The 13,468-nt window shown below is 33.7% G+C and overlaps 1 pseudogene; it reads left to right on the top strand.

Annotated features, from left to right (window-relative positions):
- The first annotated feature begins 5,616 nt into the window (after window positions 1-5,616).
- Window positions 5,617-5,717, top strand: LOC147829665 (U6 spliceosomal RNA; annotated as a pseudogene).
- The last annotated feature ends 7,751 nt before the right edge of the window (window positions 5,718-13,468 follow it).

Below are 13,468 nucleotides of genomic sequence, written 5' to 3'. Positions count from 1 at the left end.
AAATGTAAATAATTTCTGCCAGAGAAATAGGCAACCATTTGCCCTACAAGACATTGCTATGTTAGTTAATCATCTTATTGAAACACTTCCCTCTGGGTGAGGGCATGTGTGCACACAGGTACATGGATGTTCAGTAGCTTTCCAAATACTCCTTGAACTGCTTTAAACATCTTACTGGTTCCATTACAAATAAGTGAGTTCAATAACATTTGTTACCCAAGTTCATAAGAGAGCCATGATTTTACTTTGTGAAAATTATACTGTAAAACATTCGAATCATTTTTATGGAGTTTTAATGCTTTTCTGGATATTATAATTTTCATCAAGTATTGCACAAAGTATCCAGGTAACATATTTTAAATGAAAAAAGCACTTTTTTATGAAATTCATTACTTTGAAAAATCTTTGTTATTTCAACAGACTTCCTTTCCTTGATTTAATTTATGTGTTTACATGTTTTAAAAACTTTATTGAGAACTTGTATTATATGATGATTTTCTCTTTAGTTTCTTTTAGTTTAGTTTAATTTTTTCTTTTATTTTATTGAAAAGTCTTGGAAAGAATAATTTTTATATGAGCATGTAGAAATATACAACATTGCTATGTATATTCTTCATAAAAAATTGGGTAACATCTATATTAAGTAGTGAAACACACATATATACACACACACATTTTAACATAGACAAAAAATAACAACATGGAAGTCAGCAGATTTTACTTCCAAGAATTACATAAATGGATGGGGGATTCATAACTACAAGTTCAACTCCTAACTTATTAATAATTTTTCCTAGATCTTGGGGGAATCACTAAACTTTTTTATTCTGTTGCAACTTTTGTCAAATATTATGTTTGCAGGGGTATGATATAGTAATTTAGCGAACATGTAGGCAATGTTAATAAGTTAGTTGGTCTAGTAAAATAAATGCTCTTAAAAATATAAATCTTCAAAATTATGATGAGTTATGATTTAATGCACATTAGCATGGCTATTACCAAAAAATCAAGTGTTAGCAAGAGATGGAGAAATTGGAACCCTTGTACATAGCTGGTAGGAATAAAAAATGGCACAGCTGCTGCAGGAAATGGTATGATGGTTCCTTAAAAGATTAAAAATAAAATTATGATGTGATCCAGAAATCCCACTTCTGGATGTGCATTTGATCCAGTCAAAAGTTGAAGGCCTGGAGCTCACTATAGAGTCCCATGAGAGTCCATATTAGGAAGCTGAAGAGTTTGTGCTGAAAGTCTGAGAGTCTACCCTGGAAGCCTGGAGATGAATGTCCAAAGGCAATGGCAAAGACTGGAGCTACTCCAAAGAAGCAAAAACCAAGACTTCCTTCATAACCAGGGTTATGGAGCACCTGGTAACTAACAAAACGTAACCAGTTTTGCAACAGAAAGTCTTATTTTCCCTCATGGTAAATGTAAGATTGTTATTCAAGCTTTGGCAAAACCAGTTAAGAAATTCTGTTTAAAATTATGAAGCTACTAATTTCCCAGTTTCTATGGTAAGCACTTTTCTGGAGTAAATGTGTAAAAAAACTGTAAAACTATGAATGGGCTTTCTTCCAGAAATAAGTTCCACAGCACAGAGCTGAGAGTGGTCTGTGCTTTGATCAACCTTAAAATGAATTGACACTTGTGATCTTTCTGTCATAATGACAATATGTTTCCCCAGTGAACTAAAACATGTAGTGAAAATGAGAAGAAATAGTCAAAAGGGGATTTAACTTCAAAAAGGGTAAATACTATTTAAAACTGACATGCTAATGAACAAGAGCTAAAGAACTGTGTAAGTAGTTCACTTGGGAATGTGTAAGTTACACACATAGAATTCCTTTTCCATAGTAACTCTAGATGATATCCCCAGTACAACAGGAAATAGAAAGAGAGGATATTTTTGCCGTCTTGATGTAGAATGAATGAAGTACATGAAGTTTTTGGTAAATAACTAGGCTTCACCAGACTGTTTCTGTCCCTTTATCCAGAACTCTGTGCCATCCTGCTCCTCTCCTTCCGATACTCTAGCAAATCTCTCATTTAACAATCTGTCTTGAATATTCCTAAAAAGACAAATATTTGATTATAGGTTATTAGGTGTTTATTCACGATAGGGAATATAGCACAGGAAGGATGATCTCAAGGTGGCATTTATGACATCAAAACAGGTTGATAAAAGGGGCATGATGAGAAGGGAGTCTATAGTGAGCCTGACATTATGCTCCTGAAGCTCTCTTCTTTTTTTTTTTTTTTCACCTGAGGCAAGGCTCTACTGGGGAAGGAGCTGCCCAGCTACCTCAAACAATGGCGAGAGAGCATGCAGCTATCTTCTTATAAAGCTGTACAGTTAATCCTCCCCAGGAAGATAATTTTCCTATTTTGTATTGTGCTTAAAAACACAGAAAATTTACCATCTTAACAACTTTTAAGTGTATAGCTCAGAAATGTCCCGTATATTCGCAACTGCAGCAGTAGGGCAAAGTCCCAGCTCTGGGGATCCCAACAGCCTAGCGATATGTCCCAGTGGTAAGAGGTGGAAGGGAGCTTTACTTGGCAATGCCATGCTGGGAAGCACAGGTAAATAGGTTCAAGATCACCTTCCGGGGTTGACAGAAACTTTGAGGTTTTATAAAAAAAGAGGAACAAAGACAAAGTTTGGGAGTTTGCATAGCTGGGAATTTGCATAGCTGGCAGGTCAATGATCCTGGTCAGTAGTGGTCGGGCTCACTGATTTTTCAAGACTGGTTCTGTGAGGTTCAGAGAGAGCCATCATCACTTGGGAGAAGGGGTATTCAATTCCCACCTGAGATAATGCCTCCTGCTCTGAGGGGCAGTCTCAATTCCAATCATAGGATAATGACTCTTGCTTGGGGGTGAAGGGAGAAGTGAATATTCCTAGTGGCTGCTTATGCAATTGGTTCTTAAAGTGATAGGACTGGCAGTGTGTGTGACTGAAAATTACAGAGGACTGGAAAATGCTGTAGTCAGAAAAGCAATTATGGATTGATACAAGCTTCCATCAAAATATACTCTTTATAAGAAGACTACCAATATTAATAGTTTTTCTTCCAGGAGACTAACATGCATAGAGTGTGCTTACTGACTGTCTATGGTAGGTCAGGGACATGACTTTTACTACTTCATGAAATTCTCTCAACTGTCCTATAAATAAAGTACTGATTTTTTTTCTTTTTAACAGGGAAGAAACTGAGTTACTAAAAAGTAAATAACTTGCCCGAAGTGAATAGCTAGTTAGTAATGAGGTTAGACTTTGAACTTCAAAAATTTGATTTGAAAGCTCGCATTTTTATCATGTTAAACTGTGTCCTATCTAGTAGAATCATATCAATAAGCCTTAAGACACTTTGAGCTTTGTTCTGTCTTTTCTCAGAAAACATCAATCACCAAATGTCAACTATAAAGAACATTTATCAGTATTTAGACTCAAAAATGTTTACACTAAGCTTGTTTTTTCCTCTCTTTTTGAAATGGCATCTTCAGTAGGAAACAGAAGCATTTTTAGGGTCTTCAGTGGGAAACTAGGCTGTTATCTAAGCTCAGCATTACTGTTATTTGATTCTTTAAGTTTTCTGTTATTTTCCTGGTCTTTGAACTATTTTATAGTTCTTGTAAGTTGTAAATTACTAATAGCAATGCAAATTTTTGTCCACAATTATGGCTGAATTTCATCTGCAAGAAATTAAACTGATTTTTCCCTTCTTTTTATGGACTAAGCCAGTTTTACAACGACTTAGAAACTAATGCCTGCATACTTACTACTTATTTAGATGTGATTCTTGAACTTTTATTTGAATCAATTGTAATATCAATGATTTCTGCATTAATTAACAAGTTAAATGCAATCTTTGACAGGCATGATATTTGTGAGTCATGATTATACTCACTTTTATTCTTCCAAACCACTTTTTCTGGTCTTCTAATCATCTCCATGGTATTTTAAAGTCATCTTTTACTTCCCTTTTGTCTTATCTGGAGCCTCATCATCTCATCAGCACTGTCAGGTCTAGCTGGTGGGTAAGTGTTTGTGGAATACATTCGTGAACATTCAGTTTTAGGATCAAAACAGTAATTGTCAAGAATGAGAACAGCTGGATGTGAAACACTGGTGAGATGCCAAGACTCTATAAAGGCTGCTCTTAAAAAATGTTTCTCATATGAAGTTTCAATGATACTTCTTTCTTCTGATAATAATTTTAATGCACTATGCACATTCCTTACATTAGCAATAATATAACTGCTCTTGCACCCCGAGTTGAAGTGACTTTGGAGTAGCTTGATGCCCAATATCTCTATTGTCTTTTATTTCTTTAGGGGTCACTCAGTGACTCTGAATAATTTGCTTGTCACCTAAGCTTATAGTGTTAGAGTAGTCAAATGAACAGAATTCTACCAGTGAAACCCGATTCTGTTATCAAGCTTGCAAAATAAGAAACAGCTGAGTGGATTACTAGCCTTCATTCAGAAAATTATCACTGAACTATTACATAATTATACCGCCCAGCATTTTCCAGTTTTTTTAACTTAGAAAGTCTGCAAGTTTTTGAAAATCATTTTGTCCATTTTTGTATTGTATGTAGTAAAAACTGAATTTAAGAGAAATGTTTTCTTTTACATTAGCATATCAACAAACAATATAGATAACATTTATCCAAAATAGTATTTTAGTATCTTAAAATATTTAAAATTTTAGTATCTAATAATATATACTATATAAGAATAAATTCAGACTCCTTCCTATTCAACAAGAAAATAATGCTGCTTAACTTCCTTTAAATTATGTAATACAAAGGCTGCTTTGTCAAAAATAATATTTTAAATATGTTTTATTTTAGGACTGAGTAAATCTTAAAAATGCATTGATATGTAACTAAATGTTGTGCCTCAAAAGAAGCAACAATAGTTTTCATGTCCCGTGAAATTTTAACATATTCTGAAAAATCTCAACTAGTTTGTTTTTTTCTTTTTTGTATTTATGATTCTTGTTGTTTTGCATTGAAAAGGCAAAAAGTAGTGCTTTCAGGGTATTCTGAAGATCTTTAACAAATAAAAAAATTGCTGTGCAGTATGATTCTTATTTTTAATACATGGCTTATACATTATGTTTTCTCATTTTAACATAAGTTTTTGAAGTTCTTTTTTTGAATAACTGCTGAAGAGTACAGTTTCTGAACCTGTTGAAGAAGTTTTGTATTATAACCATGAAAAAAATGGAACTGTAGTGAAATGTAGTTTAATGTAGTGAAATGGATAAGCTAGATTTTTGTCACAGTAATTAACAATATCCAAATCAAGGAGAGTAAACTTCCCCATATTAGAAATGGATACCTACCATTTCATAAGAAGTCTATCAGTGTTTCTCTTGGATGAGGTCTATTATGGAAAATAAGTTCATTAGTAAACTTCTTGAGCTGTCAACCTACTTTGCAAAATGTATAAACTCAGAAATTTTTACAGAATATTTTATCTGTATAAATTGATTCTGTAGTTTAATGGTTCTCATGAATTTTTGTATTAATGATGATCTAATTAAAAGATGCATGTATGTCAAAATAACCTAAAATATTTCTAGCATATTTAGTTTATGGTAGCACATGTTTCAGCATACATGCATTAAAATTGGAATTGTATAGAGTTTAGTATGGCCTCTAAGCAAGTATGGCACTTAAATTCATGAGGCATTACTTTTGTTTTTCAACAAGTAGTGTTGAAATAACTACATATCCACATAAAAAAAAAAAATGAAGTTGGATCTTTACCTTATGCCACATACAAAAATTAACTTCTTGAATCAAAGCTCTAAATTTAAGAGCTAAAACTTTAATACTCTCAGAAGAAAAAATGGAGGAAGTTTTCATCATATTGGATTTGGCATAGTTGCATGTAAGCAATGACAAATTATAGCTTAATCACACATAAATGAAAGTGATCACAATATTTAATAATAAACATAGATGAAAGTAAGAAAATTATAAGAAACTTTGGCTTTTCTGCAGTGATGAACTCTTTTAAAAATAATCAATTAAATAATAAAATCACCAGAAATTATTCTGGCAATACATGGAATTTCTACTAAATCTGCAGATTGCATAGAAGGTAAAACTAATCTTTCATTTCCCTTGCTAACAGCAGACCAAATATTTCAAGAACAATTTACATTTCAACAAAGTCTTTGGCAATAAAGGATATTAAAACATATTTATAAATAAAAATAAAAATTAAGTAAACTTTACCAATGTTTCAACAAATTTTATCTTTTTCCCCACAGTCTGATTTTATAAAGTATCACAAATAAAATTCATTTTTCTCAAATATTCGTCAAATTCTTATGTACACCCAGGTTTTATCCTTCACTGTGTTCTTTAATATTCTGGAACAAACTTTAATACTCTAGAAAAAAATCTACTCTAAGGCTGGGGATTTAGTTTAGTGGCACCACACACTGCGCCTGCCTCACAAGCACGAAGTCATGAGTTTGATTTCTGGTAATCTGTTTTCCCTTGGTAACCATACCAGACTGCCTCCTGGTTGTCAGGGCTATTTTTTATGGCTTCATTTTTTCTTAATTTGTTGAGATTTCTTGCATTAACTATAAAATGGTCTGTTTGGAGAGTTGTGCCATCATGATTTGAATCTTCTTTCTGTAATATCTGTCTTTATCCCAGATAATATTCCTTGTTTCGAGGTCTACATTATATGGTATCCACATAGCTTCTCCAAGGTTCTTCTGATTACTGTTTACATTGTATGTTCTGAGTTATTATGATCTATGTATGGTGGAGATAGTGATGAATTGCAAAGGAGTGTAAGGGAATTTAGGAGATGAAAATATTCAGTATCTTGACTGGCAATACTATGATGAGAGGTATGTATACACCTTGTAAATCTCGTCAAATTGTAAACTTAAATTGAGTGCATCTTTTGGCACAAAAATTATATCTCAATTAAAGAGAGAAAAATAATTTGAAAATCTCCAAGTATGTGCAAGTTAATATACTCACAAAAACCCCTGTGAATCAGAGAGATGACAAGTGAAAAATAATCAAAATACATCATAGGAAAACATGCAAGATGCAGCTACAGCAACATTTATTGAGACATTTATTTATTAAACATTTATTTAATGTTTATATTATACATGAAGAAACCAACTTTGATCAATGTTTCTACCTCTGAAACCTAAAAGCAAAAATTAAGCCCAAATAAAATCAAAAGAAAGAAACAATGAGATCACAGGAAATCACTAAAATAAAAAATGATACATAATAGAGAAAGTCAACAATTTGTTCTTTAAAAATATTAATACAATTGGCAGACATGGTGGTACACACCTGTAAACTCAGCACTCAGGAGGCTGAGGCAGGAGGATTGTCATGAGCTTGAGGCCAGCCCGGGCTACACAGGGAGCTCAAGGCCTGGCTGAGCTACATAAAGAGATACTGTCTCAAAAAACCAAATAAATAGATACAGTGTTAATATAACTGATAAGCTATTGGATATTTGTTTTCTTCTGGGATATGAGCAACTTACTAAAGAAAATTGGATTATCTCAGTATTATAAATAATGTTATTTATTATAAATAATGTTATTTAGTTTTGGATATTGTCAATAAAACTATGGATATATGTCTTTATTAATAACTTTAGGTAAAATTTTGAAGGATGCATAAAAGTTCTGTGTATAAACAGTGAAGGTAAGAACATTCTGACTATTCACAAAATTAAATCAAATTATCAGCAAGTACCAGGTAAGGCAGCACATGACTGCAGTAATCCCAGCTATACAGGAGGCTAAGACAGGAGGATCACAAGTTCCAGACCAGGCTGCATAACTTAGTGAGTCTCAGTCTCAAAATTTAAAATAAAAATGACTGTTGATGTAGCTCAGTAGTAGAACTCTTCCCTAGCATGTGCAAGGCCCTAGGTTTAATCCCAAGTTATATATATATGACCAAAACTTGGAAATAAAACTAAGAGAGTACAGATCATTCTTTCAATGTCATACTGGGTCATTTAATAAAAACACCTAATGATATTTAATTAAGAAAATTAAACTAGCTCTTTTACTTGTATTTTACCTTGCTCTTTACTCTGTGATTAGAGCCTGCTTGTGAAATTCATGTTATCTAGTAGATTTCTGTGTGACAGATAACTCCCAGAATTATCTTGGGTTTTGTTTGTTTTTTATTGTAAAGTAACCAGTTTCTATCTAGCCTAGCAATTTTATCCTAATATTTCTTTATTCAACTGTCTTCTATATACAGTAGATAGCTTCACAGAATACTTTTTGAATTATCTTTAAGTGTTGATGTTAGGAGACAATTCTTCTTGGATATCTTACATTTTTACATTTCTTGTAAACAAAAGTACTGACTTCCTTTACTCTGAGTTATCTTTTTAAGTCTTGAAAGGTAATAGTATTTCTTTCCAGAGCAAAGTGCAGGTTTGTTCAGAGCCTTTGGAAGAGATCCTTAGGTCTTCCTCCAGGCCAGGGGCCAGATATGTTTAGTGTGTATGCTAAAATATTTGATTACCTAAACTCAGACCTCCTCTCCTAGAATGCAACCCACTGCATGTGCATATGTCACTTGGCTGCCTTCCTATCACTGTGTGGACATTTTGGTCTGGAGAACTAGTGCCAAATACTGTGCTTCTGCTCACACTGCTCACTGTGGCACGAATAATAAATTTCTTTTTGCCTCTGACCCAGAAGTCTCACATTTTCTATGAACATCCATGAAACTTTGGAAGGTAACTTTTTAATTTGCAAATAGGGTAAAATCTGAGATCCTTCACAGTTCTTGATAGTTTTATTATTTAAAAAGCTGAAGAAACTTCTGGTGGGTCATTCTGTATTTGCATGGGTTGTATCTCAATTCTTTGAAAATTGTATTTCAACAAGCTCCTGGGTCATCCACAAAGATACCAAGTGGACTTACCTACTCTCAGGAAGTGATCTGAATGAGCTGTTTAAATGTAGCCAAGTCTGTTCTTGCTTTCTAGAGTGCTTCCCACCCAACTGTAGAACCTTACCTTTGCTAACTCACTCTTTCTCTAGTTAGTGTGTTTTCTTTTTTCTTTTTTTTGTCCTTTCTTCTTTCCGCTTCATTTTTGTTTTTCTCTCTATTTCTAGACAAGTTGATTAGTTGGCCTTTGTCATGACCAAGTAGGGGTTTGGCTAAGTCATTTTCTACAACCAAGAGGGGGAACTAGTGGTCTAATAGACTGGTCTTGACTGCATAGTCAGGTGAGTACCTTATGTATACAAAATGTCTTTTGTACGTGGCCATTACATATTTCCTTCATGATTCTAACATTAAATGGCAGTCTGTTTTCTGGTTTATCTCTGTAGTTATCTCTGTAAGTGTAGAAGGATTTACTCTCTGTTAGCTGACAAACAGCAGAGAATACTGTATGGCTTTTCTATTTGACTATTTGTGCCCTTATATCAGATAAGAAAGTCTTTTCTTGCCCACTGGAAAGAAGACTAGCTCTTTGATTTTTGGACTGTGGAGTCTTTGCACCATGTGTTTACTTTTACTTGTGGCTTAAATTGTAAGATTAAGGATATAAGCTCCATGGTTCAATGTTGAGGAAATTCTTTCACCGCTTGCTGGATGATACCAAATATTTTCTAACCTCCAGACAGAATTAATAAAGCAGGTATCTAAGTCTTACAGAAGAAAAGAGCTCTCCTAGTTAGTTTATACAAGTTAATAAGTTATCTTATAAATCTAGACTTTCTAGAAATTAAAGAAACTAAATTTTAATATAGTGTGTTTGTCTTTTCAAAATCTCTTTCTGGAAAACTTAGTTCAGGAGCATTCTTATATAAGAATTTAAATCCACATAATCAAGATGAAACATTGAACAAATAAAATTGGATTCATAATTTAAATTTAATTAAACCAGAATTTCTCTTCTTTGGCACTGTAGATATCTTTGGCCAGAAAACAGGAATTAAAATTATACTCTTTTAACACATTACTCATTATGTTTTCATTTAAACCTATTTTATTTTTTAATCCTAAAATAATTGTGGAAAGAAAAAAAGTTTACTGGACTAATGAAATAAATGTAGGAAATCTTAAACATTTAAATAATGAAAAATTAAACTGGTACTAAAATATTTTACGAAAAATTTTTCATAATAATAAAATTAATAAGGTGATAAGAATATTGATTTTAAACTAAAATTAAATTACTTTGATTTGTGAAAAACTGACTTTTAAAAAGAACATCATTTGATACTTTAAATACAAATAAATCTCAGTAATAAAATATAATTTTAAAAACTGGAATTTTGGCAGTACCTCTAAGTGCTGAGTTTTGCCTTATATCTAGGAACCAAGTTCATTATTTTAATCTCCCAATGAACTTTTCTTCTGACTCACACTTTTGGCAAGGGAAAACATACAAAGAAACACAAAGAATTTAATATTTCCTCTGTCTTATTTTTGGAAATTTTTGACTGTTTATCTTCACTAGATACTTTCAAAGTTTACACATAATTACAGAGCAATGCTCATGAACAAAATAATTTCCAGATTCCCATAGAGAAGAAGGAAAGAAAGGAGGAAGAAAAGAAAGAGAAGAAAGAAAGAAGATGCAAGAGGAAGCCAGTTTAAAACAGGTACAAAATAATCACTGCAAAAGGCTAATTACACAAGTTATGCAAGGAGAGTTAGATGAAAGAAAATTTGAATTTGCACATATACACACAAAGAGAAAAAGCAATCTAGTTGATTTAAACACTCAGTAGGTTTGTGATCGTTAAAAAGCTGTTACTTGGGCTAGGGATTTAGCTCAGTGGTTCTGGTGCCTGCCTTGCAAGTGCAAGGTCCTGAGTTCGATCCCCAATACCAAAAGAAGAAAGAAAAAAAGTTGTTACTTAATAATTGTCAAAGTAAGAAACTTTGTAAGGAAGGAGAGGTAGAAGTCTCCTATTTTTAGTGATTTCACATTTGGACAGACAAGTCAGAGAATCTGCTCCTAAGATTTTCTTCCCATTTATTCTAATTTGTCCCTCCAATGATTCATCTTGTTCATGTCAAAAATTCCCCATAGTGGTCACAGTTACTCAAATTAGCTTTGGTGAAATTAAGTTAGCCAGAGAAATACACACATGAATGAAAGCACGTTTGGCCCAATTGCCAAAAAGACCTCATACCAACTGCAACCCTTGGCAAGAACTTGGTCAATCAGCAGGTCTTACAGCCTTGATGAGGCATCTTGGTCTAAGCAAAAGAAACATCACTAAATAGTTATCAAACAAACAAAGGCAAGACTACGTAGCTTTGTGCCGTAAGGATAACTGGTAAAATGAGAGCTCCTGAACTTATCAGGACTAGGCGACACAGTGAAAGACACATTTATTGAACTGAAACTGATCAGATAGTCAAAGGATTCCTAAAGAAGGAATCTTCATTCCCAGGACACAAAATAAACTCAGTTAAAATGATTTCAAAAAATATATTGGACCTCAGACTCAATATAGGGAAAGACCCCTGAACATGAGTTTCAAGAAGCATATATATATATATATATATATATATATATATATTCAAGAAGCATATATATATTCCCCAAGATGAGTAATTATCATGCAACACAAACATATAATATATAGGGGGAGGGGAGGCAGAGAGTGGGTTTCCAAGCAAAAGGTCTTGAGCTGCGCGGCAGCTGGGAAGTCTCAGTCAGATCTAATGACCTCCAAGATTGTCAGCTATCCGTTCCCTAAAATGCCATCTAATAAAACCTGTTAATTAAGCAAAGTTAGGTTTTTCAGATGTACTGTAACAAGGTAGAACACACCTTGCAAATCAATACCTCAGAAGAGAGATTTCCAGGAATAATATGAGGTGTAGGACAAGTCTTTCACGGAATCAACCTAAATAAAAGAAACAATTGGAAAGATTCTCTAAAGAATAATGCTATTCACTTGGGAATAGCAGATCTTCAAAATGGGAGAACAGTGTCACAGAGACTGTGGGTACATTTATGGTGGTTGAAGCAAGAAATTTTTAAAAACAAAAATGAGAAGGAGTACATAACCATTGTGAAAAAACAATCCTTGTTCTAGGGATTAATAGGCATTGTGGCACCAGTCCAAGGCTGAAGAGACAGTTGCTGAATAGATGTCCTTGTACAAGTACTTTTGTAGGAGGGTGTGGAGGCCTTCTAATGAGTTTGTGCTTCTGGCAGAGTCTGCTCCCAGGCAGTCATGTGTAAGGAGCCTTTCTTCCTAACCTCCTAGCTTTGTTTACTTTCTTTTGGTTAGGATTGACACAGGTGACTCTATTTTGATTCTGACAACTTGCAATTTCTTTTACAATGGTAAGTAACTGATTGTGACAGGTACATTTTTTAAATAATTTGAGATTAGTGGACCCAGCAAAGTGTTTCGATGAGCAATCTGTTGTCAGATAAGCAAGTGACTGTTCAAAGGAGGAATCTATCTTTCTTGTTTATTTAAACAAGCAAAGTATTTGCCAGGACAAAATTGGTTTGCAGAGATCCCCTTATTAAACAGTACAGTTTACTCCTTTGTAGTCTTATCTCAATGGGCTGGAGTTCTCAGGAGCAAACATTTGTATCATGATGACACAGGTGATCAGAGTTTTCATGACCTTTTCCTTTTGCAGCCTCTGCTGTAGTGTAAGCAGCAGTGTGACCGGACGATATCATTGCCTTAAAAGTATTTCCCTCATAAATATCACAGGTTTTTCAGAGGAAAAATTTTCTTCTCTTGAATCCGAATGTGCTCTTTTGTTAAAATGGCATTATTCAGGCTGGGGATTTGGCTCAGTGGTTTCGCCACCTGCTGCTCAAGCACAAGGACCCAAGTTCAATCCCTGGTACCAAAAAAAAAAAAAATGGCATTATCCTTTCATTGAGCTCATAACATTTCTGTTTTCATTCTTTTGCAAAAGGAGTACTAGGTGTTAAATTCAAGTTCAAAGCCTTTGCCAGGGTTTTGGCTCTGATTCCTACGGGCTTCTTAGATACACAGCTCTTCCAAAGGAAGAACTTTTCTCATCTGCACTAGCTTGACCTGTTCCTATTCATATCTACCTAAAATTCATCAGGCTTCCAGGGCCAATAACATTTCTTCTGATATTAATATTTGCACTTATTCCTTGACTGAGAAAAACTAGACAGCTTACCCTCTAGAAGTTTAGAGTTGATGATTTTCCTTCTCACATGATTAATAAAATTTTATTTATTTATTTATTTATTTATTTATTTATTTATTTATTTTTGGTACCAGGAATCCAACTCGAGACCTTGTCACCCCAGTGACAGAACCACTGAGCTAAATCCCCGGCCCAATAAAATTTTAAAAAAGAGATTAGAGAAAACAGAATCACTCTGGTCACTTTACAATATGAGCTGTTTCATGATTTTAGATTACTGCAAAAATATTTTACCAGTGGAAATT

This window comes from Heterocephalus glaber, unplaced genomic scaffold (assembly GCF_053883595.1).
Source record: "Heterocephalus glaber isolate CG9 unplaced genomic scaffold, H.glaber_assembly_v1.0 deba00000546, whole genome shotgun sequence".
Taxonomy (NCBI): domain Eukaryota; kingdom Metazoa; phylum Chordata; class Mammalia; order Rodentia; family Bathyergidae; genus Heterocephalus; species Heterocephalus glaber.
This window is presented reverse-complemented; position numbering and strand designations above follow the sequence as displayed.